Source organism: Chiloscyllium punctatum, chromosome 21 (genome assembly GCF_047496795.1).
Source record: "Chiloscyllium punctatum isolate Juve2018m chromosome 21, sChiPun1.3, whole genome shotgun sequence".
In the NCBI taxonomy this organism is placed as follows: Eukaryota; Metazoa; Chordata; class Chondrichthyes; order Orectolobiformes; family Hemiscylliidae; genus Chiloscyllium; species Chiloscyllium punctatum.
This window is the reverse complement of record NC_092759.1, coordinates 15,118,778-15,146,070: the sequence shown is the minus strand read 5'-3', so window position 1 is coordinate 15,146,070 and position 27,293 is coordinate 15,118,778. Positions and strand designations below refer to the sequence as shown.

The 27,293-nt window shown below is 53.4% G+C and overlaps 35 non-coding genes across 35 annotated transcripts; all 35 read right to left on the bottom strand.

Annotated features, from left to right (window-relative positions):
* Nucleotides 1-27: 27 nt before the first annotated feature.
* trnaq-cug (transfer RNA glutamine (anticodon CUG)) lies at nucleotides 28-99 on the bottom strand. The gene has a single exon. It is a non-coding gene; the product is annotated as a tRNA-Gln (tRNA).
* Nucleotides 100-1,283: 1,184 nt separating this feature from the next.
* Nucleotides 1,284-1,355, bottom strand: trnaq-uug (transfer RNA glutamine (anticodon UUG)). Its single transcript has one exon. It is a non-coding gene; the product is annotated as a tRNA-Gln (tRNA).
* Nucleotides 1,356-1,617: 262 nt separating this feature from the next.
* On the bottom strand, nucleotides 1,618-1,689 carry trnaq-cug (transfer RNA glutamine (anticodon CUG)). Its single transcript has one exon. It is a non-coding gene; the product is annotated as a tRNA-Gln (tRNA).
* Nucleotides 1,690-2,873: 1,184 nt separating this feature from the next.
* trnaq-uug (transfer RNA glutamine (anticodon UUG)) lies at nucleotides 2,874-2,945 on the bottom strand. The gene has a single exon. It is a non-coding gene; the product is annotated as a tRNA-Gln (tRNA).
* Nucleotides 2,946-3,207: 262 nt separating this feature from the next.
* On the bottom strand, nucleotides 3,208-3,279 carry trnaq-cug (transfer RNA glutamine (anticodon CUG)). The gene has a single exon. It is a non-coding gene; the product is annotated as a tRNA-Gln (tRNA).
* A 1,184-nt stretch (nucleotides 3,280-4,463) lies between these two features.
* Nucleotides 4,464-4,535, bottom strand: trnaq-uug (transfer RNA glutamine (anticodon UUG)). Its single transcript has one exon. It is a non-coding gene; the product is annotated as a tRNA-Gln (tRNA).
* A 262-nt stretch (nucleotides 4,536-4,797) lies between these two features.
* On the bottom strand, nucleotides 4,798-4,869 carry trnaq-cug (transfer RNA glutamine (anticodon CUG)). The gene has a single exon. It is a non-coding gene; the product is annotated as a tRNA-Gln (tRNA).
* A 1,184-nt stretch (nucleotides 4,870-6,053) lies between these two features.
* Nucleotides 6,054-6,125, bottom strand: trnaq-uug (transfer RNA glutamine (anticodon UUG)). The gene has a single exon. It is a non-coding gene; the product is annotated as a tRNA-Gln (tRNA).
* A 262-nt stretch (nucleotides 6,126-6,387) lies between these two features.
* On the bottom strand, nucleotides 6,388-6,459 carry trnaq-cug (transfer RNA glutamine (anticodon CUG)). Its single transcript has one exon. It is a non-coding gene; the product is annotated as a tRNA-Gln (tRNA).
* Nucleotides 6,460-7,643: 1,184 nt separating this feature from the next.
* Nucleotides 7,644-7,715, bottom strand: trnaq-uug (transfer RNA glutamine (anticodon UUG)). Its single transcript has one exon. It is a non-coding gene; the product is annotated as a tRNA-Gln (tRNA).
* Nucleotides 7,716-7,977: 262 nt separating this feature from the next.
* On the bottom strand, nucleotides 7,978-8,049 carry trnaq-cug (transfer RNA glutamine (anticodon CUG)). Its single transcript has one exon. It is a non-coding gene; the product is annotated as a tRNA-Gln (tRNA).
* A 1,184-nt stretch (nucleotides 8,050-9,233) lies between these two features.
* Nucleotides 9,234-9,305, bottom strand: trnaq-uug (transfer RNA glutamine (anticodon UUG)). The gene has a single exon. It is a non-coding gene; the product is annotated as a tRNA-Gln (tRNA).
* Nucleotides 9,306-9,567: 262 nt separating this feature from the next.
* Nucleotides 9,568-9,639, bottom strand: trnaq-cug (transfer RNA glutamine (anticodon CUG)). The gene has a single exon. It is a non-coding gene; the product is annotated as a tRNA-Gln (tRNA).
* A 1,184-nt stretch (nucleotides 9,640-10,823) lies between these two features.
* Nucleotides 10,824-10,895, bottom strand: trnaq-uug (transfer RNA glutamine (anticodon UUG)). The gene has a single exon. It is a non-coding gene; the product is annotated as a tRNA-Gln (tRNA).
* Nucleotides 10,896-11,157: 262 nt separating this feature from the next.
* trnaq-cug (transfer RNA glutamine (anticodon CUG)) lies at nucleotides 11,158-11,229 on the bottom strand. The gene has a single exon. It is a non-coding gene; the product is annotated as a tRNA-Gln (tRNA).
* Nucleotides 11,230-12,413: 1,184 nt separating this feature from the next.
* trnaq-uug (transfer RNA glutamine (anticodon UUG)) lies at nucleotides 12,414-12,485 on the bottom strand. Its single transcript has one exon. It is a non-coding gene; the product is annotated as a tRNA-Gln (tRNA).
* Nucleotides 12,486-12,747: 262 nt separating this feature from the next.
* trnaq-cug (transfer RNA glutamine (anticodon CUG)) lies at nucleotides 12,748-12,819 on the bottom strand. The gene has a single exon. It is a non-coding gene; the product is annotated as a tRNA-Gln (tRNA).
* A 1,184-nt stretch (nucleotides 12,820-14,003) lies between these two features.
* On the bottom strand, nucleotides 14,004-14,075 carry trnaq-uug (transfer RNA glutamine (anticodon UUG)). Its single transcript has one exon. It is a non-coding gene; the product is annotated as a tRNA-Gln (tRNA).
* Nucleotides 14,076-14,337: 262 nt separating this feature from the next.
* Nucleotides 14,338-14,409, bottom strand: trnaq-cug (transfer RNA glutamine (anticodon CUG)). Its single transcript has one exon. It is a non-coding gene; the product is annotated as a tRNA-Gln (tRNA).
* A 1,184-nt stretch (nucleotides 14,410-15,593) lies between these two features.
* Nucleotides 15,594-15,665, bottom strand: trnaq-uug (transfer RNA glutamine (anticodon UUG)). The gene has a single exon. It is a non-coding gene; the product is annotated as a tRNA-Gln (tRNA).
* Nucleotides 15,666-15,927: 262 nt separating this feature from the next.
* On the bottom strand, nucleotides 15,928-15,999 carry trnaq-cug (transfer RNA glutamine (anticodon CUG)). Its single transcript has one exon. It is a non-coding gene; the product is annotated as a tRNA-Gln (tRNA).
* Nucleotides 16,000-17,183: 1,184 nt separating this feature from the next.
* trnaq-uug (transfer RNA glutamine (anticodon UUG)) lies at nucleotides 17,184-17,255 on the bottom strand. The gene has a single exon. It is a non-coding gene; the product is annotated as a tRNA-Gln (tRNA).
* Nucleotides 17,256-17,517: 262 nt separating this feature from the next.
* On the bottom strand, nucleotides 17,518-17,589 carry trnaq-cug (transfer RNA glutamine (anticodon CUG)). The gene has a single exon. It is a non-coding gene; the product is annotated as a tRNA-Gln (tRNA).
* A 1,184-nt stretch (nucleotides 17,590-18,773) lies between these two features.
* trnaq-uug (transfer RNA glutamine (anticodon UUG)) lies at nucleotides 18,774-18,845 on the bottom strand. The gene has a single exon. It is a non-coding gene; the product is annotated as a tRNA-Gln (tRNA).
* Nucleotides 18,846-19,107: 262 nt separating this feature from the next.
* On the bottom strand, nucleotides 19,108-19,179 carry trnaq-cug (transfer RNA glutamine (anticodon CUG)). The gene has a single exon. It is a non-coding gene; the product is annotated as a tRNA-Gln (tRNA).
* A 1,184-nt stretch (nucleotides 19,180-20,363) lies between these two features.
* On the bottom strand, nucleotides 20,364-20,435 carry trnaq-uug (transfer RNA glutamine (anticodon UUG)). The gene has a single exon. It is a non-coding gene; the product is annotated as a tRNA-Gln (tRNA).
* A 262-nt stretch (nucleotides 20,436-20,697) lies between these two features.
* Nucleotides 20,698-20,769, bottom strand: trnaq-cug (transfer RNA glutamine (anticodon CUG)). Its single transcript has one exon. It is a non-coding gene; the product is annotated as a tRNA-Gln (tRNA).
* Nucleotides 20,770-21,953: 1,184 nt separating this feature from the next.
* On the bottom strand, nucleotides 21,954-22,025 carry trnaq-uug (transfer RNA glutamine (anticodon UUG)). Its single transcript has one exon. It is a non-coding gene; the product is annotated as a tRNA-Gln (tRNA).
* A 262-nt stretch (nucleotides 22,026-22,287) lies between these two features.
* On the bottom strand, nucleotides 22,288-22,359 carry trnaq-cug (transfer RNA glutamine (anticodon CUG)). Its single transcript has one exon. It is a non-coding gene; the product is annotated as a tRNA-Gln (tRNA).
* Nucleotides 22,360-23,543: 1,184 nt separating this feature from the next.
* trnaq-uug (transfer RNA glutamine (anticodon UUG)) lies at nucleotides 23,544-23,615 on the bottom strand. The gene has a single exon. It is a non-coding gene; the product is annotated as a tRNA-Gln (tRNA).
* A 262-nt stretch (nucleotides 23,616-23,877) lies between these two features.
* trnaq-cug (transfer RNA glutamine (anticodon CUG)) lies at nucleotides 23,878-23,949 on the bottom strand. Its single transcript has one exon. It is a non-coding gene; the product is annotated as a tRNA-Gln (tRNA).
* A 1,184-nt stretch (nucleotides 23,950-25,133) lies between these two features.
* On the bottom strand, nucleotides 25,134-25,205 carry trnaq-uug (transfer RNA glutamine (anticodon UUG)). The gene has a single exon. It is a non-coding gene; the product is annotated as a tRNA-Gln (tRNA).
* A 262-nt stretch (nucleotides 25,206-25,467) lies between these two features.
* On the bottom strand, nucleotides 25,468-25,539 carry trnaq-cug (transfer RNA glutamine (anticodon CUG)). Its single transcript has one exon. It is a non-coding gene; the product is annotated as a tRNA-Gln (tRNA).
* Nucleotides 25,540-26,723: 1,184 nt separating this feature from the next.
* Nucleotides 26,724-26,795, bottom strand: trnaq-uug (transfer RNA glutamine (anticodon UUG)). Its single transcript has one exon. It is a non-coding gene; the product is annotated as a tRNA-Gln (tRNA).
* A 262-nt stretch (nucleotides 26,796-27,057) lies between these two features.
* On the bottom strand, nucleotides 27,058-27,129 carry trnaq-cug (transfer RNA glutamine (anticodon CUG)). Its single transcript has one exon. It is a non-coding gene; the product is annotated as a tRNA-Gln (tRNA).
* Between the last annotated feature and the right edge of the window lie 164 nt (nucleotides 27,130-27,293).

Sequence of the window (27,293 nt, the reverse complement as noted above, 5' to 3'; positions counted from 1 at the left end):
AGACAATCGCTCACGCAGCCAGAAAGAAGGCTCCACCGAGATTTGAACTCGGATCGCTGGATTCAGAGTCCAGAGTGCTCACCATTACACCATGGAACCCTGAGACAGCAGGGGCGGCCGAACCACTGCTCAAGGATGTTTGCCTCCTTCGTCAAGCGTGGAAACAGCAACGACAAGGATCACAATGGCGACTGTGGATCTGCTGATCCAGCAGCTCGTGCACTCGGTCTTTCGCAAGTGCAACCATGCTGTCTCGGCCTGCTGCCCTGTAAGGCCGGTCGCCCTCGCCTCCGAAATCCACTTTGCCGAAGTTTCCGAAAGCAGCTCGGGCCGTGCCAGATATGCCGACCTGTCCGCGAAACCTAGTTTCTCAGCGGGAGCAGGGCTGCTGTCGGCCATGAACAACTCTGAGCCGGGCTACTGCTCGCTAATCTCTCTCACTGGCAAACTTTCAAGCTGCTGGACAATCGCCTCGCCAGCATTTCACTTTGGCTTCAGCTTTCTCACCTCACAGTTAGCCTTCCTTCTGCTAAGTACAGCTGTAGGACAAGTCGCACATCTGCAGTACAGCTGCCTATTCAAACAGCACCGCTGCTGTTTCTCTCCCTTACCGGCGGCCATCGCTGTGTCAGCGCTGCGATGAGCAATGCTTTTAAGCAAAGTGAGATCTCAGACGGACTGTGTTCAAGAGCACGTGTCCCTGGCTTTCCGGGAGTCTGTATTGTATGCACTGTTTTTGATGTCGTTGGACTGCCTTGTACGTACAAATGTCATTGTTACCGTTTTGTAGTGATTGAAACTGGGATTTGAGGTTCCTGGTTTCCCTGAAAACTGGTTGAACGGTAGGGCTCGGGGCCTGGCTTTGCCGCTCCTCTCCCTGGTAAAATTGCGGTTTCTCTGTGTCCAGCTGTTCCTGTGAATTGTTGAATCAAATTAAAGAAAAGAGCACCTGTCCAGCATGCGCCTCATTTCAATTCCTGTCACCTTTTCACCAGCTGTCTGTGGAACACAGAGAGGAGCTCCAAAAACAACACCGCTTGACTGCAGCTTGTCTCTTAATGCTGTGTCCTTCGAAGAAAACACATCCGTGGTTCAGGAGAGAGCAAAAGCAGGCACCGGTGGCGAGCTTAAGACTCCACCTCGGGATTGGCATCATCCCGTTCTGGCAGAAATGCGATGAGATCTGACTCCAAGGTGCTAAAAGGGCTGCTCTTACAATTGGCCCGTAGGCAGATTTCACTGGCGCGTCCCACATTAAACAAGGGCCGGGACGAAGCAAGTCAAGGTTCCGCCGAGATTCGAACTCGGATCGCTGGATTCAAAGTCCAGAGTGCTAGCCATTACACCACGGAACCAGCAGTGCTGCCGCCTCTGGCGGGCCTGAGCTTTCCTGCATTCACACTTGCAGCAACGCTCTCAGAATCTGGTCTCTCGCTGCTGCGTCCTTGGCAGGGAATACTTGCGTGGTACAGGGCAGAGCAAAAGCAGCTCGCGCGCTCGACGCAGGAGCATCGCAAACACTGTCGCAAGGGGAAAACCAGCCCACTTCCATCATGGGTGTGGAATTTGTGAAGTCAACAGTTCTGTCGAAGACAATCGCTCACGCAGCCAGAAAGAAGGCTCCACCGAGATTTGAACTCGGATCGCTGGATTCAGAGTCCAGAGTGCTCACCATTACACCATGGAACCCTGAGACAGCAGGGGCGGCCGAACCACTGCTCAAGGATGTTTGCCTCCTTCGTCAAGCGTGGAAACAGCAACGACAAGGATCACAATGGCGACTGTGGATCTGCTGATCCAGCAGCTCGTGCACTCGGTCTTTCGCAAGTGCAACCATGCTGTCTCGGCCTGCTGCCCTGTAAGGCCGGTCGCCCTCGCCTCCGAAATCCACTTTGCCGAAGTTTCCGAAAGCAGCTCGGGCCGTGCCAGATATGCCGACCTGTCCGCGAAACCTAGTTTCTCAGCGGGAGCAGGGCTGCTGTCGGCCATGAACAACTCTGAGCCGGGCTACTGCTCGCTAATCTCTCTCACTGGCAAACTTTCAAGCTGCTGGACAATCGCCTCGCCAGCATTTCACTTTGGCTTCAGCTTTCTCACCTCACAGTTAGCCTTCCTTCTGCTAAGTACAGCTGTAGGACAAGTCGCACATCTGCAGTACAGCTGCCTATTCAAACAGCACCGCTGCTGTTTCTCTCCCTTACCGGCGGCCATCGCTGTGTCAGCGCTGCGATGAGCAATGCTTTTAAGCAAAGTGAGATCTCAGACGGACTGTGTTCAAGAGCACGTGTCCCTGGCTTTCCGGGAGTCTGTATTGTATGCACTGTTTTTGATGTCGTTGGACTGCCTTGTACGTACAAATGTCATTGTTACCGTTTTGTAGTGATTGAAACTGGGATTTGAGGTTCCTGGTTTCCCTGAAAACTGGTTGAACGGTAGGGCTCGGGGCCTGGCTTTGCCGCTCCTCTCCCTGGTAAAATTGCGGTTTCTCTGTGTCCAGCTGTTCCTGTGAATTGTTGAATCAAATTAAAGAAAAGAGCACCTGTCCAGCATGCGCCTCATTTCAATTCCTGTCACCTTTTCACCAGCTGTCTGTGGAACACAGAGAGGAGCTCCAAAAACAACACCGCTTGACTGCAGCTTGTCTCTTAATGCTGTGTCCTTCGAAGAAAACACATCCGTGGTTCAGGAGAGAGCAAAAGCAGGCACCGGTGGCGAGCTTAAGACTCCACCTCGGGATTGGCATCATCCCGTTCTGGCAGAAATGCGATGAGATCTGACTCCAAGGTGCTAAAAGGGCTGCTCTTACAATTGGCCCGTAGGCAGATTTCACTGGCGCGTCCCACATTAAACAAGGGCCGGGACGAAGCAAGTCAAGGTTCCGCCGAGATTCGAACTCGGATCGCTGGATTCAAAGTCCAGAGTGCTAGCCATTACACCACGGAACCAGCAGTGCTGCCGCCTCTGGCGGGCCTGAGCTTTCCTGCATTCACACTTGCAGCAACGCTCTCAGAATCTGGTCTCTCGCTGCTGCGTCCTTGGCAGGGAATACTTGCGTGGTACAGGGCAGAGCAAAAGCAGCTCGCGCGCTCGACGCAGGAGCATCGCAAACACTGTCGCAAGGGGAAAACCAGCCCACTTCCATCATGGGTGTGGAATTTGTGAAGTCAACAGTTCTGTCGAAGACAATCGCTCACGCAGCCAGAAAGAAGGCTCCACCGAGATTTGAACTCGGATCGCTGGATTCAGAGTCCAGAGTGCTCACCATTACACCATGGAACCCTGAGACAGCAGGGGCGGCCGAACCACTGCTCAAGGATGTTTGCCTCCTTCGTCAAGCGTGGAAACAGCAACGACAAGGATCACAATGGCGACTGTGGATCTGCTGATCCAGCAGCTCGTGCACTCGGTCTTTCGCAAGTGCAACCATGCTGTCTCGGCCTGCTGCCCTGTAAGGCCGGTCGCCCTCGCCTCCGAAATCCACTTTGCCGAAGTTTCCGAAAGCAGCTCGGGCCGTGCCAGATATGCCGACCTGTCCGCGAAACCTAGTTTCTCAGCGGGAGCAGGGCTGCTGTCGGCCATGAACAACTCTGAGCCGGGCTACTGCTCGCTAATCTCTCTCACTGGCAAACTTTCAAGCTGCTGGACAATCGCCTCGCCAGCATTTCACTTTGGCTTCAGCTTTCTCACCTCACAGTTAGCCTTCCTTCTGCTAAGTACAGCTGTAGGACAAGTCGCACATCTGCAGTACAGCTGCCTATTCAAACAGCACCGCTGCTGTTTCTCTCCCTTACCGGCGGCCATCGCTGTGTCAGCGCTGCGATGAGCAATGCTTTTAAGCAAAGTGAGATCTCAGACGGACTGTGTTCAAGAGCACGTGTCCCTGGCTTTCCGGGAGTCTGTATTGTATGCACTGTTTTTGATGTCGTTGGACTGCCTTGTACGTACAAATGTCATTGTTACCGTTTTGTAGTGATTGAAACTGGGATTTGAGGTTCCTGGTTTCCCTGAAAACTGGTTGAACGGTAGGGCTCGGGGCCTGGCTTTGCCGCTCCTCTCCCTGGTAAAATTGCGGTTTCTCTGTGTCCAGCTGTTCCTGTGAATTGTTGAATCAAATTAAAGAAAAGAGCACCTGTCCAGCATGCGCCTCATTTCAATTCCTGTCACCTTTTCACCAGCTGTCTGTGGAACACAGAGAGGAGCTCCAAAAACAACACCGCTTGACTGCAGCTTGTCTCTTAATGCTGTGTCCTTCGAAGAAAACACATCCGTGGTTCAGGAGAGAGCAAAAGCAGGCACCGGTGGCGAGCTTAAGACTCCACCTCGGGATTGGCATCATCCCGTTCTGGCAGAAATGCGATGAGATCTGACTCCAAGGTGCTAAAAGGGCTGCTCTTACAATTGGCCCGTAGGCAGATTTCACTGGCGCGTCCCACATTAAACAAGGGCCGGGACGAAGCAAGTCAAGGTTCCGCCGAGATTCGAACTCGGATCGCTGGATTCAAAGTCCAGAGTGCTAGCCATTACACCACGGAACCAGCAGTGCTGCCGCCTCTGGCGGGCCTGAGCTTTCCTGCATTCACACTTGCAGCAACGCTCTCAGAATCTGGTCTCTCGCTGCTGCGTCCTTGGCAGGGAATACTTGCGTGGTACAGGGCAGAGCAAAAGCAGCTCGCGCGCTCGACGCAGGAGCATCGCAAACACTGTCGCAAGGGGAAAACCAGCCCACTTCCATCATGGGTGTGGAATTTGTGAAGTCAACAGTTCTGTCGAAGACAATCGCTCACGCAGCCAGAAAGAAGGCTCCACCGAGATTTGAACTCGGATCGCTGGATTCAGAGTCCAGAGTGCTCACCATTACACCATGGAACCCTGAGACAGCAGGGGCTGCCGAACCACTGCTCAAGGATGTTTGCCTCCTTCGTCAAGCGTGGAAACAGCAACGACAAGGATCACAATGGCGACTGTGGATCTGCTGATCCAGCAGCTCGTGCACTCGGTCTTTCGCAAGTGCAACCACGCTGTCTCGGCCTGCTGCCCTGTAAGGCCGGTCGCCCTCGCCTCCGAAATCCACTTTGCCGAAGTTTCCGAAAGCAGCTCGGGCCGTGCCAGATATGCCGACCTGTCCGCGAAACCTAGTTTCTCAGCGGGAGCAGGGCTGCTGTCGGCCATGAACAACTCTGAGCCGGGCTACTGCTCGCTAATCTCTCTCACTGGCAAACTTTCAAGCTGCTGGACAATCGCCTCGCCAGCATTTCACTTTGGCTTCAGCTTTCTCACCTCACAGTTAGCCTTCCTTCTGCTAAGTACAGCTGTAGGACAAGTCGCACATCTGCAGTACAGCTGCCTATTCAAACAGCACCGCTGCTGTTTCTCTCCCTTACCGGCGGCCATCGCTGTGTCAGCGCTGCGATGAGCAATGCTTTTAAGCAAAGTGAGATCTCAGACGGACTGTGTTCAAGAGCACGTGTCCCTGGCTTTCCGGGAGTCTGTATTGTATGCACTGTTTTTGATGTCGTTGGACTGCCTTGTACGTACAAATGTCATTGTTACCGTTTTGTAGTGATTGAAACTGGGATTTGAGGTTCCTGGTTTCCCTGAAAACTGGTTGAACGGTAGGGCTCGGGGCCTGGCTTTGCCGCTCCTCTCCCTGGTAAAATTGCGGTTTCTCTGTGTCCAGCTGTTCCTGTGAATTGTTGAATCAAATTAAAGAAAAGAGCACCTGTCCAGCATGCGCCTCATTTCAATTCCTGTCACCTTTTCACCAGCTGTCTGTGGAACACAGAGAGGAGCTCCAAAAACAACACCGCTTGACTGCAGCTTGTCTCTTAATGCTGTGTCCTTCGAAGAAAACACATCCGTGGTTCAGGAGAGAGCAAAAGCAGGCACCGGTGGCGAGCTTAAGACTCCACCTCGGGATTGGCATCATCCCGTTCTGGCAGAAATGCGATGAGATCTGACTCCAAGGTGCTAAAAGGGCTGCTCTTACAATTGGCCCGTAGGCAGATTTCACTGGCGCGTCCCACATTAAACAAGGGCCGGGACGAAGCAAGTCAAGGTTCCGCCGAGATTCGAACTCGGATCGCTGGATTCAAAGTCCAGAGTGCTAGCCATTACACCACGGAACCAGCAGTGCTGCCGCCTCTGGCGGGCCTGAGCTTTCCTGCATTCACACTTGCAGCAACGCTCTCAGAATCTGGTCTCTCGCTGCTGCGTCCTTGGCAGGGAATACTTGCGTGGTACAGGGCAGAGCAAAAGCAGCTCGCGCGCTCGACGCAGGAGCATCGCAAACACTGTCGCAAGGGGAAAACCAGCCCACTTCCATCATGGGTGTGGAATTTGTGAAGTCAACAGTTCTGTCGAAGACAATCGCTCACGCAGCCAAAAAGAAGGCTCCACCGAGATTTGAACTCGGATCGCAGGATTCAGAGTCCAGAGTGCTCACCATTACACCATGGAACCCTGAGACAGCAGGGGCTGCCGAACCACTGCTCAAGGATGTTTGCCTCCTTCGTCAAGCGTGGAAACAACAACGACAAGGATCACAATGGCGACTGTGGATCTGCTGATCCAGCAGCTCGTGCACTCGGTCTTTCGCAAGTGCAACCACGCTGTCTCGGCCTGCTGCCCTGTAAGGCCGGTCGCCCTCGCCTCCGAAATCCACTTTGCCGAAGTTTTCGAAAGCAGCTCGGGCCGTGCCAGATATGCCGACCTGTCCGCGAAACCTAGTTTCTCAGCGGGAGCAGGGCTGCTGTCGGCCATGAACAACTCTGAGCCGGGCTACTGCTCGCTAATCTCTCTCACTGGCAAACTTTCAAGCTGCTGGACAATCGCCTCGCCAGCATTTCACTTTGGCTTCAGCTTTCTCACCTCACAGTTAGCCTTCCTTCTGCTAAGTACAGCTGTAGGACAAGTCGCACATCTGCAGTACAGCTGCCTATTCAAACAGCACCGCTGCTGTTTCTCTCCCTTACCGGCGGCCATCGCTGTGTCAGCGCTGCGATGAGCAATGCTTTTAAGCAAAGTGAGATCTCAGACGGACTGTGTTCAAGAGCACGTGTCCCTGGCTTTCCGGGAGTCTGTATTGTATGCACTGTTTTTGATGTCGTTGGACTGCCTTGTACGTACAAATGTCATTGTTACCGTTTTGTAGTGATTGAAACTGGGATTTGAGGTTCCTGGTTTCCCTGAAAACTGGTTGAACGGTAGGGCTCGGGGCCTGGCTTTGCCGCTCCTCTCCCTGGTAAAATTGCGGTTTCTCTGTGTCCAGCTGTTCCTGTGAATTGTTGAATCAAATTAAAGAAAAGAGCACCTGTCCAGCATGCGCCTCATTTCAATTCCTGTCACCTTTTCACCAGCTGTCTGTGGAACACAGAGAGGAGCTCCAAAAACAACACCGCTTGACTGCAGCTTGTCTCTTAATGCTGTGTCCTTCGAAGAAAACACATCCGTGGTTCAGGAGAGAGCAAAAGCAGGCACCGGTGGCGAGCTTAAGACTCCACCTCGGGATTGGCATCATCCCGTTCTGGCAGAAATGCGATGAGATCTGACTCCAAGGTGCTAAAAGGGCTGCTCTTACAATTGGCCCGTAGGCAGATTTCACTGGCGCGTCCCACATTAAACAAGGGCCGGGACGAAGCAAGTCAAGGTTCCGCCGAGATTCGAACTCGGATCGCTGGATTCAAAGTCCAGAGTGCTAGCCATTACACCACGGAACCAGCAGTGCTGCCGCCTCTGGCGGGCCTGAGCTTTCCTGCATTCACACTTGCAGCAACGCTCTCAGAATCTGGTCTCTCGCTGCTGCGTCCTTGGCAGGGAATACTTGCGTGGTACAGGGCAGAGCAAAAGCAGCTCGCGCGCTCGACGCAGGAGCATCGCAAACACTGTCGCAAGGGGAAAACCAGCCCACTTCCATCATGGGTGTGGAATTTGTGAAGTCAACAGTTCTGTCGAAGACAATCGCTCACGCAGCCAGAAAGAAGGCTCCACCGAGATTTGAACTCGGATCGCTGGATTCAGAGTCCAGAGTGCTCACCATTACACCATGGAACCCTGAGACAGCAGGGGCTGCCGAACCACTGCTCAAGGATGTTTGCCTCCTTCGTCAAGCGTGGAAACAGCAACGACAAGGATCACAATGGCGACTGTGGATCTGCTGATCCAGCAGCTCGTGCACTCGGTCTTTCGCAAGTGCAACCACGCTGTCTCGGCCTGCTGCCCTGTAAGGCCGGTTGCCCTCGCCTCCGAAATCCACTTTGCGGAAGTTTCCGAAAGCAGCTCGGGCCGTGCCAGATATGCCGACCTGTCCGCGAAACCTAGTTTCTCAGCGGGAGCAGGGCTGCTGTCGGCCATGAACAACTCTGAGCCGGGCTACTGCTCGCTAATCTCTCTCACTGGCAAACTTTCAAGCTGCTGGACAATCGCCTCGCCAGCATTTCACTTTGGCTTCAGCTTTCTCACCTCACAGTTAGCCTTCCTTCTGCTAAGTACAGCTGTAGGACAAGTCGCACATCTGCAGTACAGCTGCCTATTCAAACAGCACCGCTGCTGTTTCTCTCCCTTACCGGCGGCCATCGCTGTGTCAGCGCTGCGATGAGCAATGCTTTTAAGCAAAGTGAGATCTCAGACGGACTGTGTTCAAGAGCACGTGTCCCTGGCTTTCCGGGAGTCTGTATTGTATGCACTGTTTTTGATGTCGTTGGACTGCCTTGTACGTACAAATGTCATTGTTACCGTTTTGTAGTGATTGAAACTGGGATTAGAGGTTCCTGGTTTCCCTGAAAACTGGTTGAACGGTAGGGCTCGGGGCCTGGCTTTGCCGCTCCTCTCCCTGGTAAAATTGCGGTTTCTCTGTGTCCAGCTGTTCCTGTGAATTGTTGAATCAAATTAAAGAAAAGAGCACCTGTCCAGCATGCGCCTCATTTCAATTCCTGTCACCTTTTCACCAGCTGTCTGTGGAACACAGAGAGGAGCTCCAAAAACAACACCGCTTGACTGCAGCTTGTCTCTTAATGCTGTGTCCTTCGAAGAAAACACATCCGTGGTTCAGGAGAGAGCAAAAGCAGGCACCGGTGGCGAGCTTAAGACTCCACCTCGGGATTGGCATCATCCCGTTCTGGCAGAAATGCGATGAGATCTGACTCCAAGGTGCTAAAAGGGCTGCTCTTACAATTGGCCCGTAGGCAGATTTCACTCGCGCGTCCCACATTAAACAAGGGCCGGGACGAAGCAAGTCAAGGTTCCGCCGAGATTCGAACTCGGATCGCTGGATTCAAAGTCCAGAGTGCTAGCCATTACACCACGGAACCAGCAGTGCTGCCGCCTCTGGCGGGCCTGAGCTTTCCTGCATTCACACTTGCAGCAACGCTCTCAGAATCTGGTCTCTCGCTGCTGCGTCCTTGGCAGGGAATACTTGCGTGGTACAGGGCAGAGCAAAAGCAGCTCGCGCGCTCGACGCAGGAGCATCGCAAACACTGTCGCAAGGGGAAAACCAGCCCACTTCCATCATGGGTGTGGAATTTGTGAAGTCAACAGTTCTGTCGAAGACAATCGCTCACGCAGCCAAAAAGAAGGCTCCACCGAGATTTGAACTCGGATCGCAGGATTCAGAGTCCAGAGTGCTCACCATTACACCATGGAACCCTGAGACAGCAGGGGCTGCCGAACCACTGCTCAAGGATGTTTGCCTCCTTCGTCAAGCGTGGAAACAGCAACGACAAGGATCACAATGGCGACTGTGGATCTGCTGATCCAGCAGCTCGTGCACTCGGTCTTTCGCAAGTGCAACCACGCTGTCTCGGCCTGCTGCCCTGTAAGGCCGGTCGCCCTCGCCTCCGAAATCCACTTTGCCGAAGTTTCCGAAAGCAGCTCGGGCCGTGCCAGATATGCCGACCTGTCCGCGAAACCTAGTTTCTCAGCGGGAGCAGGGCTGCTGTCGGCCATGAACAACTCTGAGCCGGGCTACTGCTCGCTAATCTCTCTCACTGGCAAACTTTCAAGCTGCTGGACAATCGCCTCGCCAGCATTTCACTTTGGCTTCAGCTTTCTCACCTCACAGTTAGCCTTCCTTCTGCTAAGTACAGCTGTAGGACAAGTCGCACATCTGCAGTACAGCTGCCTATTCAAACAGCACCGCTGCTGTTTCTCTCCCTTACCGGCGGCCATCGCTGTGTCAGCGCTGCGATGAGCAATGCTTTTAAGCAAAGTGAGATCTCAGACGGACTGTGTTCAAGAGCACGTGTCCCTGGCTTTCCGGGAGTCTGTATTGTATGCACTGTTTTTGATGTCGTTGGACTGCCTTGTACGTACAAATGTCATTGTTACCGTTTTGTAGTGATTGAAACTGGGATTTGAGGTTCCTGGTTTCCCTGAAAACTGGTTGAACGGTAGGGCTCGGGGCCTGGCTTTGCCGCTCCTCTCCCTGGTAAAATTGCGGTTTCTCTGTGTCCAGCTGTTCCTGTGAATTGTTGAATCAAATTAAAGAAAAGAGCACCTGTCCAGCATGCGCCTCATTTCAATTCCTGTCACCTTTTCACCAGCTGTCTGTGGAACACAGAGAGGAGCTCCAAAAACAACACCGCTTGACTGCAGCTTGTCTCTTAATGCTGTGTCCTTCGAAGAAAACACATCCGTGGTTCAGGAGAGAGCAAAAGCAGGCACCGGTGGCGAGCTTAAGACTCCACCTCGGGATTGGCATCATCCCGTTCTGGCAGAAATGCGATGAGATCTGACTCCAAGGTGCTAAAAGGGCTGCTCTTACAATTGGCCCGTAGGCAGATTTCACTCGCGCGTCCCACATTAAACAAGGGCCGGGACGAAGCAAGTCAAGGTTCCGCCGAGATTCGAACTCGGATCGCTGGATTCAAAGTCCAGAGTGCTAGCCATTACACCACGGAACCAGCAGTGCTGCCGCCTCTGGCGGGCCTGAGCTTTCCTGCATTCACACTTGCAGCAACGCTCTCAGAATCTGGTCTCTCGCTGCTGCGTCCTTGGCAGGGAATACTTGCGTGGTACAGGGCAGAGCAAAAGCAGCTCGCGCGCTCGACGCAGGAGCATCGCAAACACTGTCGCAAGGGGAAAACCAGCCCACTTCCATCATGGGTGTGGAATTTGTGAAGTCAACAGTTCTGTCGAAGACAATCGCTCACGCAGCCAAAAAGAAGGCTCCACCGAGATTTGAACTCGGATCGCAGGATTCAGAGTCCAGAGTGCTCACCATTACACCATGGAACCCTGAGACAGCAGGGGCTGCCGAACCACTGCTCAAGGATGTTTGCCTCCTTCGTCAAGCGTGGAAACAACAACGACAAGGATCACAATGGCGACTGTGGATCTGCTGATCCAGCAGCTCGTGCACTCGGTCTTTCGCAAGTGCAACCACGCTGTCTCGGCCTGCTGCCCTGTAAGGCCGGTCGCCCTCGCCTCCGAAATCCACTTTGCCGAAGTTTTCGAAAGCAGCTCGGGCCGTGCCAGATATGCCGACCTGTCCGCGAAACCTAGTTTCTCAGCGGGAGCAGGGCTGCTGTCGGCCATGAACAACTCTGAGCCGGGCTACTGCTCGCTAATCTCTCTCACTGGCAAACTTTCAAGCTGCTGGACAATCGCCTCGCCAGCATTTCACTTTGGCTTCAGCTTTCTCACCTCACAGTTAGCCTTCCTTCTGCTAAGTACAGCTGTAGGACAAGTCGCACATCTGCAGTACAGCTGCCTATTCAAACAGCACCGCTGCTGTTTCTCTCCCTTACCGGCGGCCATCGCTGTGTCAGCGCTGCGATGAGCAATGCTTTTAAGCAAAGTGAGATCTCAGACGGACTGTGTTCAAGAGCACGTGTCCCTGGCTTTCCGGGAGTCTGTATTGTATGCACTGTTTTTGATGTCGTTGGACTGCCTTGTACGTACAAATGTCATTGTTACCGTTTTGTAGTGATTGAAACTGGGATTTGAGGTTCCTGGTTTCCCTGAAAACTGGTTGAACGGTAGGGCTCGGGGCCTGGCTTTGCCGCTCCTCTCCCTGGTAAAATTGCGGTTTCTCTGTGTCCAGCTGTTCCTGTGAATTGTTGAATCAAATTAAAGAAAAGAGCACCTGTCCAGCATGCGCCTCATTTCAATTCCTGTCACCTTTTCACCAGCTGTCTGTGGAACACAGAGAGGAGCTCCAAAAACAACACCGCTTGACTGCAGCTTGTCTCTTAATGCTGTGTCCTTCGAAGAAAACACATCCGTGGTTCAGGAGAGAGCAAAAGCAGGCACCGGTGGCGAGCTTAAGACTCCACCTCGGGATTGGCATCATCCCGTTCTGGCAGAAATGCGATGAGATCTGACTCCAAGGTGCTAAAAGGGCTGCTCTTACAATTGGCCCGTAGGCAGATTTCACTGGCGCGTCCCACATTAAACAAGGGCCGGGACGAAGCAAGTCAAGGTTCCGCCGAGATTCGAACTCGGATCGCTGGATTCAAAGTCCAGAGTGCTAGCCATTACACCACGGAACCAGCAGTGCTGCCGCCTCTGGCGGGCCTGAGCTTTCCTGCATTCACACTTGCAGCAACGCTCTCAGAATCTGGTCTCTCGCTGCTGCGTCCTTGGCAGGGAATACTTGCGTGGTACAGGGCAGAGCAAAAGCAGCTCGCGCGCTCGACGCAGGAGCATCGCAAACACTGTCGCAAGGGGAAAACCAGCCCACTTCCATCATGGGTGTGGAATTTGTGAAGTCAACAGTTCTGTCGAAGACAATCGCTCACGCAGCCAGAAAGAAGGCTCCACCGAGATTTGAACTCGGATCGCTGGATTCAGAGTCCAGAGTGCTCACCATTACACCATGGAACCCTGAGACAGCAGGGGCGGCCGAACCACTGCTCAAGGATGTTTGCCTCCTTCGTCAAGCGTGGAAACAGCAACGACAAGGATCACAATGGCGACTGTGGATCTGCTGATCCAGCAGCTCGTGCACTCGGTCTTTCGCAAGTGCAACCATGCTGTCTCGGCCTGCTGCCCTGTAAGGCCGGTCGCCCTCGCCTCCGAAATCCACTTTGCCGAAGTTTCCGAAAGCAGCTCGGGCCGTGCCAGATATGCCGACCTGTCCGCGAAACCTAGTTTCTCAGCGGGAGCAGGGCTGCTGTCGGCCATGAACAACTCTGAGCCGGGCTACTGCTCGCTAATCTCTCTCACTGGCAAACTTTCAAGCTGCTGGACAATCGCCTCGCCAGCATTTCACTTTGGCTTCAGCTTTCTCACCTCACAGTTAGCCTTCCTTCTGCTAAGTACAGCTGTAGGACAAGTCGCACATCTGCAGTACAGCTGCCTATTCAAACAGCACCGCTGCTGTTTCTCTCCCTTACCGGCGGCCATCGCTGTGTCAGCGCTGCGATGAGCAATGCTTTTAAGCAAAGTGAGATCTCAGACGGACTGTGTTCAAGAGCACGTGTCCCTGGCTTTCCGGGAGTCTGTATTGTATGCACTGTTTTTGATGTCGTTGGACTGCCTTGTACGTACAAATGTCATTGTTACCGTTTTGTAGTGATTGAAACTGGGATTTGAGGTTCCTGGTTTCCCTGAAAACTGGTTGAACGGTAGGGCTCGGGGCCTGGCTTTGCCGCTCCTCTCCCTGGTAAAATTGCGGTTTCTCTGTGTCCAGCTGTTCCTGTGAATTGTTGAATCAAATTAAAGAAAAGAGCACCTGTCCAGCATGCGCCTCATTTCAATTCCTGTCACCTTTTCACCAGCTGTCTGTGGAACACAGAGAGGAGCTCCAAAAACAACACCGCTTGACTGCAGCTTGTCTCTTAATGCTGTGTCCTTCGAAGAAAACACATCCGTGGTTCAGGAGAGAGCAAAAGCAGGCACCGGTGGCGAGCTTAAGACTCCACCTCGGGATTGGCATCATCCCGTTCTGGCAGAAATGCGATGAGATCTGACTCCAAGGTGCTAAAAGGGCTGCTCTTACAATTGGCCCGTAGGCAGATTTCACTGGCGCGTCCCACATTAAACAAGGGCCGGGACGAAGCAAGTCAAGGTTCCGCCGAGATTCGAACTCGGATCGCTGGATTCAAAGTCCAGAGTGCTAGCCATTACACCACGGAACCAGCAGTGCTGCCGCCTCTGGCGGGCCTGAGCTTTCCTGCATTCACACTTGCAGCAACGCTCTCAGAATCTGGTCTCTCGCTGCTGCGTCCTTGGCAGGGAATACTTGCGTGGTACAGGGCAGAGCAAAAGCAGCTCGCGCGCTCGACGCAGGAGCATCGCAAACACTGTCGCAAGGGGAAAACCAGCCCACTTCCATCATGGGTGTGGAATTTGTGAAGTCAACAGTTCTGTCGAAGACAATCGCTCACGCAGCCAGAAAGAAGGCTCCACCGAGATTTGAACTCGGATCGCTGGATTCAGAGTCCAGAGTGCTCACCATTACACCATGGAACCCTGAGACAGCAGGGGCTGCCGAACCACTGCTCAAGGATGTTTGCCTCCTTCGTCAAGCGTGGAAACAGCAACGACAAGGATCACAATGGCGACTGTGGATCTGCTGATCCAGCAGCTCGTGCACTCGGTCTTTCGCAAGTGCAACCACGCTGTCTCGGCCTGCTGCCCTGTAAGGCCGGTCGCCCTCGCCTCCGAAATCCACTTTGCCGAAGTTTCCGAAAGCAGCTCGGGCCGTGCCAGATATGCCGACCTGTCCGCGAAACCTAGTTTCTCAGCGGGAGCAGGGCTGCTGTCGGCCATGAACAACTCTGAGCCGGGCTACTGCTCGCTAATCTCTCTCACTGGCAAACTTTCAAGCTGCTGGACAATCGCCTCGCCAGCATTTCACTTTGGCTTCAGCTTTCTCACCTCACAGTTAGCCTTCCTTCTGCTAAGTACAGCTGTAGGACAAGTCGCACATCTGCAGTACAGCTGCCTATTCAAACAGCACCGCTGCTGTTTCTCTCCCTTACCGGCGGCCATCGCTGTGTCAGCGCTGCGATGAGCAATGCTTTTAAGCAAAGTGAGATCTCAGACGGACTGTGTTCAAGAGCACGTGTCCCTGGCTTTCCGGGAGTCTGTATTGTATGCACTGTTTTTGATGTCGTTGGACTGCCTTGTACGTACAAATGTCATTGTTACCGTTTTGTAGTGATTGAAACTGGGATTTGAGGTTCCTGGTTTCCCTGAAAACTGGTTGAACGGTAGGGCTCGGGGCCTGGCTTTGCCGCTCCTCTCCCTGGTAAAATTGCGGTTTCTCTGTGTCCAGCTGTTCCTGTGAATTGTTGAATCAAATTAAAGAAAAGAGCACCTGTCCAGCATGCGCCTCATTTCAATTCCTGTCACCTTTTCACCAGCTGTCTGTGGAACACAGAGAGGAGCTCCAAAAACAACACCGCTTGACTGCAGCTTGTCTCTTAATGCTGTGTCCTTCGAAGAAAACACATCCGTGGTTCAGGAGAGAGCAAAAGCAGGCACCGGTGGCGAGCTTAAGACTCCACCTCGGGATTGGCATCATCCCGTTCTGGCAGAAATGCGATGAGATCTGACTCCAAGGTGCTAAAAGGGCTGCTCTTACAATTGGCCCGTAGGCAGATTTCACTGGCGCGTCCCACATTAAACAAGGGCCGGGACGAAGCAAGTCAAGGTTCCGCCGAGATTCGAACTCGGATCGCTGGATTCAAAGTCCAGAGTGCTAGCCATTACACCACGGAACCAGCAGTGCTGCCGCCTCTGGCGGGCCTGAGCTTTCCTGCATTCACACTTGCAGCAACGCTCTCAGAATCTGGTCTCTCGCTGCTGCGTCCTTGGCAGGGAATACTTGCGTGGTACAGGGCAGAGCAAAAGCAGCTCGCGCGCTCGACGCAGGAGCATCGCAAACACTGTCGCAAGGGGAAAACCAGCCCACTTCCATCATGGGTGTGGAATTTGTGAAGTCAACAGTTCTGTCGAAGACAATCGCTCACGCAGCCAAAAAGAAGGCTCCACCGAGATTTGAACTCGGATCGCAGGATTCAGAGTCCAGAGTGCTCACCATTACACCATGGAACCCTGAGACAGCAGGGGCTGCCGAACCACTGCTCAAGGATGTTTGCCTCCTTCGTCAAGCGTGGAAACAACAACGACAAGGATCACAATGGCGACTGTGGATCTGCTGATCCAGCAGCTCGTGCACTCGGTCTTTCGCAAGTGCAACCACGCTGTCTCGGCCTGCTGCCCTGTAAGGCCGGTCGCCCTCGCCTCCGAAATCCACTTTGCCGAAGTTTTCGAAAGCAGCTCGGGCCGTGCCAGATATGCCGACCTGTCCGCGAAACCTAGTTTCTCAGCGGGAGCAGGGCTGCTGTCGGCCATGAACAACTCTGAGCCGGGCTACTGCTCGCTAATCTCTCTCACTGGCAAACTTTCAAGCTGCTGGACAATCGCCTCGCCAGCATTTCACTTTGGCTTCAGCTTTCTCACCTCACAGTTAGCCTTCCTTCTGCTAAGTACAGCTGTAGGACAAGTCGCACATCTGCAGTACAGCTGCCTATTCAAACAGCACCGCTGCTGTTTCTCTCCCTTACCGGCGGCCATCGCTGTGTCAGCGCTGCGATGAGCAATGCTTTTAAGCAAAGTGAGATCTCAGACGGACTGTGTTCAAGAGCACGTGTCCCTGGCTTTCCGGGAGTCTGTATTGTATGCACTGTTTTTGATGTCGTTGGACTGCCTTGTACGTACAAATGTCATTGTTACCGTTTTGTAGTGATTGAAACTGGGATTTGAGGTTCCTGGTTTCCCTGAAAACTGGTTGAACGGTAGGGCTCGGGGCCTGGCTTTGCCGCTCCTCTCCCTGGTAAAATTGCGGTTTCTCTGTGTCCAGCTGTTCCTGTGAATTGTTGAATCAAATTAAAGAAAAGAGCACCTGTCCAGCATGCGCCTCATTTCAATTCCTGTCACCTTTTCACCAGCTGTCTGTGGAACACAGAGAGGAGCTCCAAAAACAACACCGCTTGACTGCAGCTTGTCTCTTAATGCTGTGTCCTTCGAAGAAAACACATCCGTGGTTCAGGAGAGAGCAAAAGCAGGCACCGGTGGCGAGCTTAAGACTCCACCTCGGGATTGGCATCATCCCGTTCTGGCAGAAATGCGATGAGATCTGACTCCAAGGTGCTAAAAGGGCTGCTCTTACAATTGGCCCGTAGGCAGATTTCACTGGCGCGTCCCACATTAAACAAGGGCCGGGACGAAGCAAGTCAAGGTTCCGCCGAGATTCGAACTCGGATCGCTGGATTCAAAGTCCAGAGTGCTAGCCATTACACCACGGAACCAGCAGTGCTGCCGCCTCTGGCGGGCCTGAGCTTTCCTGCATTCACACTTGCAGCAACGCTCTCAGAATCTGGTCTCTCGCTGCTGCGTCCTTGGCAGGGAATACTTGCGTGGTACAGGGCAGAGCAAAAGCAGCTCGCGCGCTCGACGCAGGAGCATCGCAAACACTGTCGCAAGGGGAAAACCAGCCCACTTCCATCATGGGTGTGGAATTTGTGAAGTCAACAGTTCTGTCGAAGACAATCGCTCACGCAGCCAGAAAGAAGGCTCCACCGAGATTTGAACTCGGATCGCTGGATTCAGAGTCCAGAGTGCTCACCATTACACCATGGAACCCTGAGACAGCAGGGGCTGCCGAACCACTGCTCAAGGATGTTTGCCTCCTTCGTCAAGCGTGGAAACAGCAACGACAAGGATCACAATGGCGACTGTGGATCTGCTGATCCAGCAGCTCGTGCACTCGGTCTTTCGCAAGTGCAACCACGCTGTCTCGGCCTGCTGCCCTGTAAGGCCGGTTGCCCTCGCCTCCGAAATCCACTTTGCGGAAGTTTCCGAAAGCAGCTCGGGCCGTGCCAGATATGCCGACCTGTCCGCGAAACCTAGTTTCTCAGCGGGAGCAGGGCTGCTGTCGGCCATGAACAACTCTGAGCCGGGCTACTGCTCGCTAATCTCTCTCACTGGCAAACTTTCAAGCTGCTGGACAATCGCCTCGCCAGCATTTCACTTTGGCTTCAGCTTTCTCACCTCACAGTTAGCCTTCCTTCTGCTAAGTACAGCTGTAGGACAAGTCGCACATCTGCAGTACAGCTGCCTATTCAAACAGCACCGCTGCTGTTTCTCTCCCTTACCGGCGGCCATCGCTGTGTCAGCGCTGCGATGAGCAATGCTTTTAAGCAAAGTGAGATCTCAGACGGACTGTGTTCAAGAGCACGTGTCCCTGGCTTTCCGGGAGTCTGTATTGTATGCACTGTTTTTGATGTCGTTGGACTGCCTTGTACGTACAAATGTCATTGTTACCGTTTTGTAGTGATTGAAACTGGGATTAGAGGTTCCTGGTTTCCCTGAAAACTGGTTGAACGGTAGGGCTCGGGGCCTGGCTTTGCCGCTCCTCTCCCTGGTAAAATTGCGGTTTCTCTGTGTCCAGCTGTTCCTGTGAATTGTTGAATCAAATTAAAGAAAAGAGCACCTGTCCAGCATGCGCCTCATTTCAATTCCTGTCACCTTTTCACCAGCTGTCTGTGGAACACAGAGAGGAGCTCCAAAAACAACACCGCTTGACTGCAGCTTGTCTCTTAATGCTGTGTCCTTCGAAGAAAACACATCCGTGGTTCAGGAGAGAGCAAAAGCAGGCACCGGTGGCGAGCTTAAGACTCCACCTCGGGATTGGCATCATCCCGTTCTGGCAGAAATGCGATGAGATCTGACTCCAAGGTGCTAAAAGGGCTGCTCTTACAATTGGCCCGTAGGCAGATTTCACTCGCGCGTCCCACATTAAACAAGGGCCGGGACGAAGCAAGTCAAGGTTCCGCCGAGATTCGAACTCGGATCGCTGGATTCAAAGTCCAGAGTGCTAGCCATTACACCACGGAACCAGCAGTGCTGCCGCCTCTGGCGGGCCTGAGCTTTCCTGCATTCACACTTGCAGCAACGCTCTCAGAATCTGGTCTCTCGCTGCTGCGTCCTTGGCAGGGAATACTTGCGTGGTACAGGGCAGAGCAAAAGCAGCTCGCGCGCTCGACGCAGGAGCATCGCAAACACTGTCGCAAGGGGAAAACCAGCCCACTTCCATCATGGGTGTGGAATTTGTGAAGTCAACAGTTCTGTCGAAGACAATCGCTCACGCAGCCAAAAAGAAGGCTCCACCGAGATTTGAACTCGGATCGCAGGATTCAGAGTCCAGAGTGCTCACCATTACACCATGGAACCCTGAGACAGCAGGGGCTGCCGAACCACTGCTCAAGGATGTTTGCCTCCTTCGTCAAGCGTGGAAACAGCAACGACAAGGATCACAATGGCGACTGTGGATCTGCTGATCCAGCAGCTCGTGCACTCGGTCTTTCGCAAGTGCAACCACGCTGTCTCGGCCTGCTGCCCTGTAAGGCCGGTCGCCCTCGCCTCCGAAATCCACTTTGCCGAAGTTTCCGAAAGCAGCTCGGGCCGTGCCAGATATGCCGACCTGTCCGCGAAACCTAGTTTCTCAGCGGGAGCAGGGCTGCTGTCGGCCATGAACAACTCTGAGCCGGGCTACTGCTCGCTAATCTCTCTCACTGGCAAACTTTCAAGCTGCTGGACAATCGCCTCGCCAGCATTTCACTTTGGCTTCAGCTTTCTCACCTCACAGTTAGCCTTCCTTCTGCTAAGTACAGCTGTAGGACAAGTCGCACATCTGCAGTACAGCTGCCTATTCAAACAGCACCGCTGCTGTTTCTCTCCCTTACCGGCGGCCATCGCTGTGTCAGCGCTGCGATGAGCAATGCTTTTAAGCAAAGTGAGATCTCAGACGGACTGTGTTCAAGAGCACGTGTCCCTGGCTTTCCGGGAGTCTGTATTGTATGCACTGTTTTTGATGTCGTTGGACTGCCTTGTACGTACAAATGTCATTGTTACCGTTTTGTAGTGATTGAAACTGGGATTTGAGGTTCCTGGTTTCCCTGAAAACTGGTTGAACGGTAGGGCTCGGGGCCTGGCTTTGCCGCTCCTCTCCCTGGTAAAATTGCGGTTTCTCTGTGTCCAGCTGTTCCTGTGAATTGTTGAATCAAATTAAAGAAAAGAGCACCTGTCCAGCATGCGCCTCATTTCAATTCCTGTCACCTTTTCACCAGCTGTCTGTGGAACACAGAGAGGAGCTCCAAAAACAACACCGCTTGACTGCAGCTTGTCTCTTAATGCTGTGTCCTTCGAAGAAAACACATCCGTGGTTCAGGAGAGAGCAAAAGCAGGCACCGGTGGCGAGCTTAAGACTCCACCTCGGGATTGGCATCATCCCGTTCTGGCAGAAATGCGATGAGATCTGACTCCAAGGTGCTAAAAGGGCTGCTCTTACAATTGGCCCGTAGGCAGATTTCACTCGCGCGTCCCACATTAAACAAGGGCCGGGACGAAGCAAGTCAAGGTTCCGCCGAGATTCGAACTCGGATCGCTGGATTCAAAGTCCAGAGTGCTAGCCATTACACCACGGAACCAGCAGTGCTGCCGCCTCTGGCGGGCCTGAGCTTTCCTGCATTCACACTTGCAGCAACGCTCTCAGAATCTGGTCTCTCGCTGCTGCGTCCTTGGCAGGGAATACTTGCGTGGTACAGGGCAGAGCAAAAGCAGCTCGCGCGCTCGACGCAGGAGCATCGCAAACACTGTCGCAAGGGGAAAACCAGCCCACTTCCATCATGGGTGTGGAATTTGTGAAGTCAACAGTTCTGTCGAAGACAATCGCTCACGCAGCCAAAAAGAAGGCTCCACCGAGATTTGAACTCGGATCGCAGGATTCAGAGTCCAGAGTGCTCACCATTACACCATGGAACCCTGAGACAGCAGGGGCTGCCGAACCACTGCTCAAGGATGTTTGCCTCCTTCGTCAAGCGTGGAAACAACAACGACAAGGATCACAATGGCGACTGTGGATCTGCTGATCCAGCAGCTCGTGCACTCGGTCTTTCGCAAGTGCAACCACGCTGTCTCGGCCTGCTGCCCTGTAAGGCCGGTCGCCCTCGCCTCCGAAATCCACTTTGCCGAAGTTTTCGAAAGCAGCTCGGGCCGTGCCAGATATGCCGACCTGTCCGCGAAACCTAGTTTCTCAGCGGGAGCAGGGCTGCTGTCGGCCATGAACAACTCTGAGCCGGGCTACTGCTCGCTAATCTCTCTCACTGGCAAACTTTCAAGCTGCTGGACAATCGCCTCGCCAGCATTTCACTTTGGCTTCAGCTTTCTCACCTCACAGTTAGCCTTCCTTCTGCTAAGTACAGCTGTAGGACAAGTCGCACATCTGCAGTACAGCTGCCTATTCAAACAGCACCGCTGCTGTTTCTCTCCCTTACCGGCGGCCATCGCTGTGTCAGCGCTGCGATGAGCAATGCTTTTAAGCAAAGTGAGATCTCAGACGGACTGTGTTCAAGAGCACGTGTCCCTGGCTTTCCGGGAGTCTGTATTGTATGCACTGTTTTTGATGTCGTTGGACTGCCTTGTACGTACAAATGTCATTGTTACCGTTTTGTAGTGATTGAAACTGGGATTTGAGGTTCCTGGTTTCCCTGAAAACTGGTTGAACGGTAGGGCTCGGGGCCTGGCTTTGCCGCTCCTCTCCCTGGTAAAATTGCGGTTTCTCTGTGTCCAGCTGTTCCTGTGAATTGTTGAATCAAATTAAAGAAAAGAGCACCTGTCCAGCATGCGCCTCATTTCAATTCCTGTCACCTTTTCACCAGCTGTCTGTGGAACACAGAGAGGAGCTCCAAAAACAACACCGCTTGACTGCAGCTTGTCTCTTAATGCTGTGTCCTTCGAAGAAAACACATCCGTGGTTCAGGAGAGAGCAAAAGCAGGCACCGGTGGCGAGCTTAAGACTCCACCTCGGGATTGGCATCATCCCGTTCTGGCAGAAATGCGATGAGATCTGACTCCAAGGTGCTAAAAGGGCTGCTCTTACAATTGGCCCGTAGGCAGATTTCACTGGCGCGTCCCACATTAAACAAGGGCCGGGACGAAGCAAGTCAAGGTTCCGCCGAGATTCGAACTCGGATCGCTGGATTCAAAGTCCAGAGTGCTAGCCATTACACCACGGAACCAGCAGTGCTGCCGCCTCTGGCGGGCCTGAGCTTTCCTGCATTCACACTTGCAGCAACGCTCTCAGAATCTGGTCTCTCGCTGCTGCGTCCTTGGCAGGGAATACTTGCGTGGTACAGGGCAGAGCAAAAGCAGCTCGCGCGCTCGACGCAGGAGCATCGCAAACACTGTCGCAAGGGGAAAACCAGCCCACTTCCATCATGGGTGTGGAATTTGTGAAGTCAACAGTTCTGTCGAAGACAATCGCTCACGCAGCCAGAAAGAAGGCTCCACCGAGATTTGAACTCGGATCGCTGGATTCAGAGTCCAGAGTGCTCACCATTACACCATGGAACCCTGAGACAGCAGGGGCTGCCGAACCACTGCTCAAGGATGTTTGCCTCCTTCGTCAAGCGTGGAAACAGCAACGACAAGGATCACAATGGCGACTGTGGATCTGCTGATCCAGCAGCTCGTGCACTCGGTCTTTCGCAAGTGCAACCACGCTGTCTCGGCCTGCTGCCCTGTAAGGCCGGTCGCCCTCGCCTCCGAAATCCACTTTGCCGAAGTTTCCGAAAGCAGCTCGGGCCGTGCCAGATATGCCGACCTGTCCGCGAAACCTAGTTTCTCAGCGGGAGCAGGGCTGCTGTCGGCCATGAACAACTCTGAGCCGGGCTACTGCTCGCTAATCTCTCTCACTGGCAAACTTTCAAGCTGCTGGACAATCGCCTCGCCAGCATTTCACTTTGGCTTCAGCTTTCTCACCTCACAGTTAGCCTTCCTTCTGCTAAGTACAGCTGTAGGACAAGTCGCACATCTGCAGTACAGCTGCCTATTCAAACAGCACCGCTGCTGTTTCTCTCCCTTACCGGCGGCCATCGCTGTGTCAGCGCTGCGATGAGCAATGCTTTTAAGCAAAGTGAGATCTCAGACGGACTGTGTTCAAGAGCACGTGTCCCTGGCTTTCCGGGAGTCTGTATTGTATGCACTGTTTTTGATGTCGTTGGACTGCCTTGTACGTACAAATGTCATTGTTACCGTTTTGTAGTGATTGAAACTGGGATTTGAGGTTCCTGGTTTCCCTGAAAACTGGTTGAACGGTAGGGCTCGGGGCCTGGCTTTGCCGCTCCTCTCCCTGGTAAAATTGCGGTTTCTCTGTGTCCAGCTGTTCCTGTGAATTGTTGAATCAAATTAAAGAAAAGAGCACCTGTCCAGCATGCGCCTCATTTCAATTCCTGTCACCTTTTCACCAGCTGTCTGTGGAACACAGAGAGGAGCTCCAAAAACAACACCGCTTGACTGCAGCTTGTCTCTTAATGCTGTGTCCTTCGAAGAAAACACATCCGTGGTTCAGGAGAGAGCAAAAGCAGGCACCGGTGGCGAGCTTAAGACTCCACCTCGGGATTGGCATCATCCCGTTCTGGCAGAAATGCGATGAGATCTGACTCCAAGGTGCTAAAAGGGCTGCTCTTACAATTGGCCCGTAGGCAGATTTCACTGGCGCGTCCCACATTAAACAAGGGCCGGGACGAAGCAAGTCAAGGTTCCGCCGAGATTCGAACTCGGATCGCTGGATTCAAAGTCCAGAGTGCTAGCCATTACACCACGGAACCAGCAGTGCTGCCGCCTCTGGCGGGCCTGAGCTTTCCTGCATTCACACTTGCAGCAACGCTCTCAGAATCTGGTCTCTCGCTGCTGCGTCCTTGGCAGGGAATACTTGCGTGGTACAGGGCAGAGCAAAAGCAGCTCGCGCGCTCGACGCAGGAGCATCGCAAACACTGTCGCAAGGGGAAAACCAGCCCACTTCCATCATGGGTGTGGAATTTGTGAAGTCAACAGTTCTGTCGAAGACAATCGCTCACGCAGCCAAAAAGAAGGCTCCACCGAGATTTGAACTCGGATCGCAGGATTCAGAGTCCAGAGTGCTCACCATTACACCATGGAACCCTGAGACAGCAGGGGCTGCCGAACCACTGCTCAAGGATGTTTGCCTCCTTCGTCAAGCGTGGAAACAACAACGACAAGGATCACAATGGCGACTGTGGATCTGCTGATCCAGCAGCTCGTGCACTCGGTCTTTCGCAAGTGCAACCACGCTGTCTCGGCCTGCTGCCCTGTAAGGCCGGTCGCCCTCGCCTCCGAAATCCACTTTGCCGAAGTTTTCGAAAGCAGCTCGGGCCGTGCCAGATATGCCGACCTGTCCGCGAAACCTAGTTTCTCAGCGGGAGCAGGGCTGCTGTCGGCCATGAACAACTCTGAGCCGGGCTACTGCTCGCTAATCTCTCTCACTGGCAAACTTTCAAGCTGCTGGACAATCGCCTCGCCAGCATTTCACTTTGGCTTCAGCTTTCTCACCTCACAGTTAGCCTTCCTTCTGCTAAGTACAGCTGTAGGACAAGTCGCACATCTGCAGTACAGCTGCCTATTCAAACAGCACCGCTGCTGTTTCTCTCCCTTACCGGCGGCCATCGCTGTGTCAGCGCTGCGATGAGCAATGCTTTTAAGCAAAGTGAGATCTCAGACGGACTGTGTTCAAGAGCACGTGTCCCTGGCTTTCCGGGAGTCTGTATTGTATGCACTGTTTTTGATGTCGTTGGACTGCCTTGTACGTACAAATGTCATTGTTACCGTTTTGTAGTGATTGAAACTGGGATTTGAGGTTCCTGGTTTCCCTGAAAACTGGTTGAACGGTAGGGCTCGGGGCCTGGCTTTGCCGCTCCTCTCCCTGGTAAAATTGCGGTTTCTCTGTGTCCAGCTGTTCCTGTGAATTGTTGAATCAAATTAAAGAAAAGAGCACCTGTCCAGCATGCGCCTCATTTCAATTCCTGTCACCTTTTCACCAGCTGTCTGTGGAACACAGAGAGGAGCTCCAAAAACAACACCGCTTGACTGCAGCTTGTCTCTTAATGCTGTGTCCTTCGAAGAAAACACATCCGTGGTTCAGGAGAGAGCAAAAGCAGGCACCGGTGGCGAGCTTAAGACTCCACCTCGGGATTGGCATCATCCCGTTCTGGCAGAAATGCGATGAGATCTGACTCCAAGGTGCTAAAAGGGCTGCTCTTACAATTGGCCCGTAGGCAGATTTCACTGGCGCGTCCCACATTAAACAAGGGCCGGGACGAAGCAAGTCAAGGTTCCGCCGAGATTCGAACTCGGATCGCTGGATTCAAAGTCCAGAGTGCTAGCCATTACACCACGGAACCAGCAGTGCTGCCGCCTCTGGCGGGCCTGAGCTTTCCTGCATTCACACTTGCAGCAACGCTCTCAGAATCTGGTCTCTCGCTGCTGCGTCCTTGGCAGGGAATACTTGCGTGGTACAGGGCAGAGCAAAAGCAGCTCGCGCGCTCGACGCAGGAGCATCGCAAACACTGTCGCAAGGGGAAAACCAGCCCACTTCCATCATGGGTGTGGAATTTGTGAAGTCAACAGTTCTGTCGAAGACAATCGCTCACGCAGCCAGAAAGAAGGCTCCACCGAGATTTGAACTCGGATCGCTGGATTCAGAGTCCAGAGTGCTCACCATTACACCATGGAACCCTGAGACAGCAGGGGCTGCCGAACCACTGCTCAAGGATGTTTGCCTCCTTCGTCAAGCGTGGAAACAGCAACGACAAGGATCACAATGGCGACTGTGGATCTGCTGATCCAGCAGCTCGTGCACTCGGTCTTTCGCAAGTGCAACCACGCTGTCTCGGCCTGCTGCCCTGTAAGGCCGGTTGCCCTCGCCTCCGAAATCCACTTTGCGGAAGTTTCCGAAAGCAGCTCGGGCCGTGCCAGATATGCCGACCTGTCCGCGAAACCTAGTTTCTCAGCGGGAGCAGGGCTGCTGTCGGCCATGAACAACTCTGAGCCGGGCTACTGCTCGCTAATCTCTCTCACTGGCAAACTTTCAAGCTGCTGGACAATCGCCTCGCCAGCATTTCACTTTGGCTTCAGCTTTCTCACCTCACAGTTAGCCTTCCTTCTGCTAAGTACAGCTGTAGGACAAGTCGCACATCTGCAGTACAGCTGCCTATTCAAACAGCACCGCTGCTGTTTCTCTCCCTTACCGGCGGCCATCGCTGTGTCAGCGCTGCGATGAGCAATGCTTTTAAGCAAAGTGAGATCTCAGACGGACTGTGTTCAAGAGCACGTGTCCCTGGCTTTCCGGGAGTCTGTATTGTATGCACTGTTTTTGATGTCGTTGGACTGCCTTGTACGTACAAATGTCATTGTTACCGTTTTGTAGTGATTGAAACTGGGATTAGAGGTTCCTGGTTTCCCTGAAAACTGGTTGAACGGTAGGGCTCGGGGCCTGGCTTTGCCGCTCCTCTCCCTGGTAAAATTGCGGTTTCTCTGTGTCCAGCTGTTCCTGTGAATTGTTGAATCAAATTAAAGAAAAGAGCACCTGTCCAGCATGCGCCTCATTTCAATTCCTGTCACCTTTTCACCAGCTGTCTGTGGAACACAGAGAGGAGCTCCAAAAACAACACCGCTTGACTGCAGCTTGTCTCTTAATGCTGTGTCCTTCGAAGAAAACACATCCGTGGTTCAGGAGAGAGCAAAAGCAGGCACCGGTGGCGAGCTTAAGACTCCACCTCGGGATTGGCATCATCCCGTTCTGGCAGAAATGCGATGAGATCTGACTCCAAGGTGCTAAAAGGGCTGCTCTTACAATTGGCCCGTAGGCAGATTTCACTCGCGCGTCCCACATTAAACAAGGGCCGGGACGAAGCAAGTCAAGGTTCCGCCGAGATTCGAACTCGGATCGCTGGATTCAAAGTCCAGAGTGCTAGCCATTACACCACGGAACCAGCAGTGCTGCCGCCTCTGGCGGGCCTGAGCTTTCCTGCATTCACACTTGCAGCAACGCTCTCAGAATCTGGTCTCTCGCTGCTGCGTCCTTGGCAGGGAATACTTGCGTGGTACAGGGCAGAGCAAAAGCAGCTCGCGCGCTCGACGCAGGAGCATCGCAAACACTGTCGCAAGGGGAAAACCAGCCCACTTCCATCATGGGTGTGGAATTTGTGAAGTCAACAGTTCTGTCGAAGACAATCGCTCACGCAGCCAAAAAGAAGGCTCCACCGAGATTTGAACTCGGATCGCAGGATTCAGAGTCCAGAGTGCTCACCATTACACCATGGAACCCTGAGACAGCAGGGGCTGCCGAACCACTGCTCAAGGATGTTTGCCTCCTTCGTCAAGCGTGGAAACAGCAACGACAAGGATCACAATGGCGACTGTGGATCTGCTGATCCAGCAGCTCGTGCACTCGGTCTTTCGCAAGTGCAACCACGCTGTCTCGGCCTGCT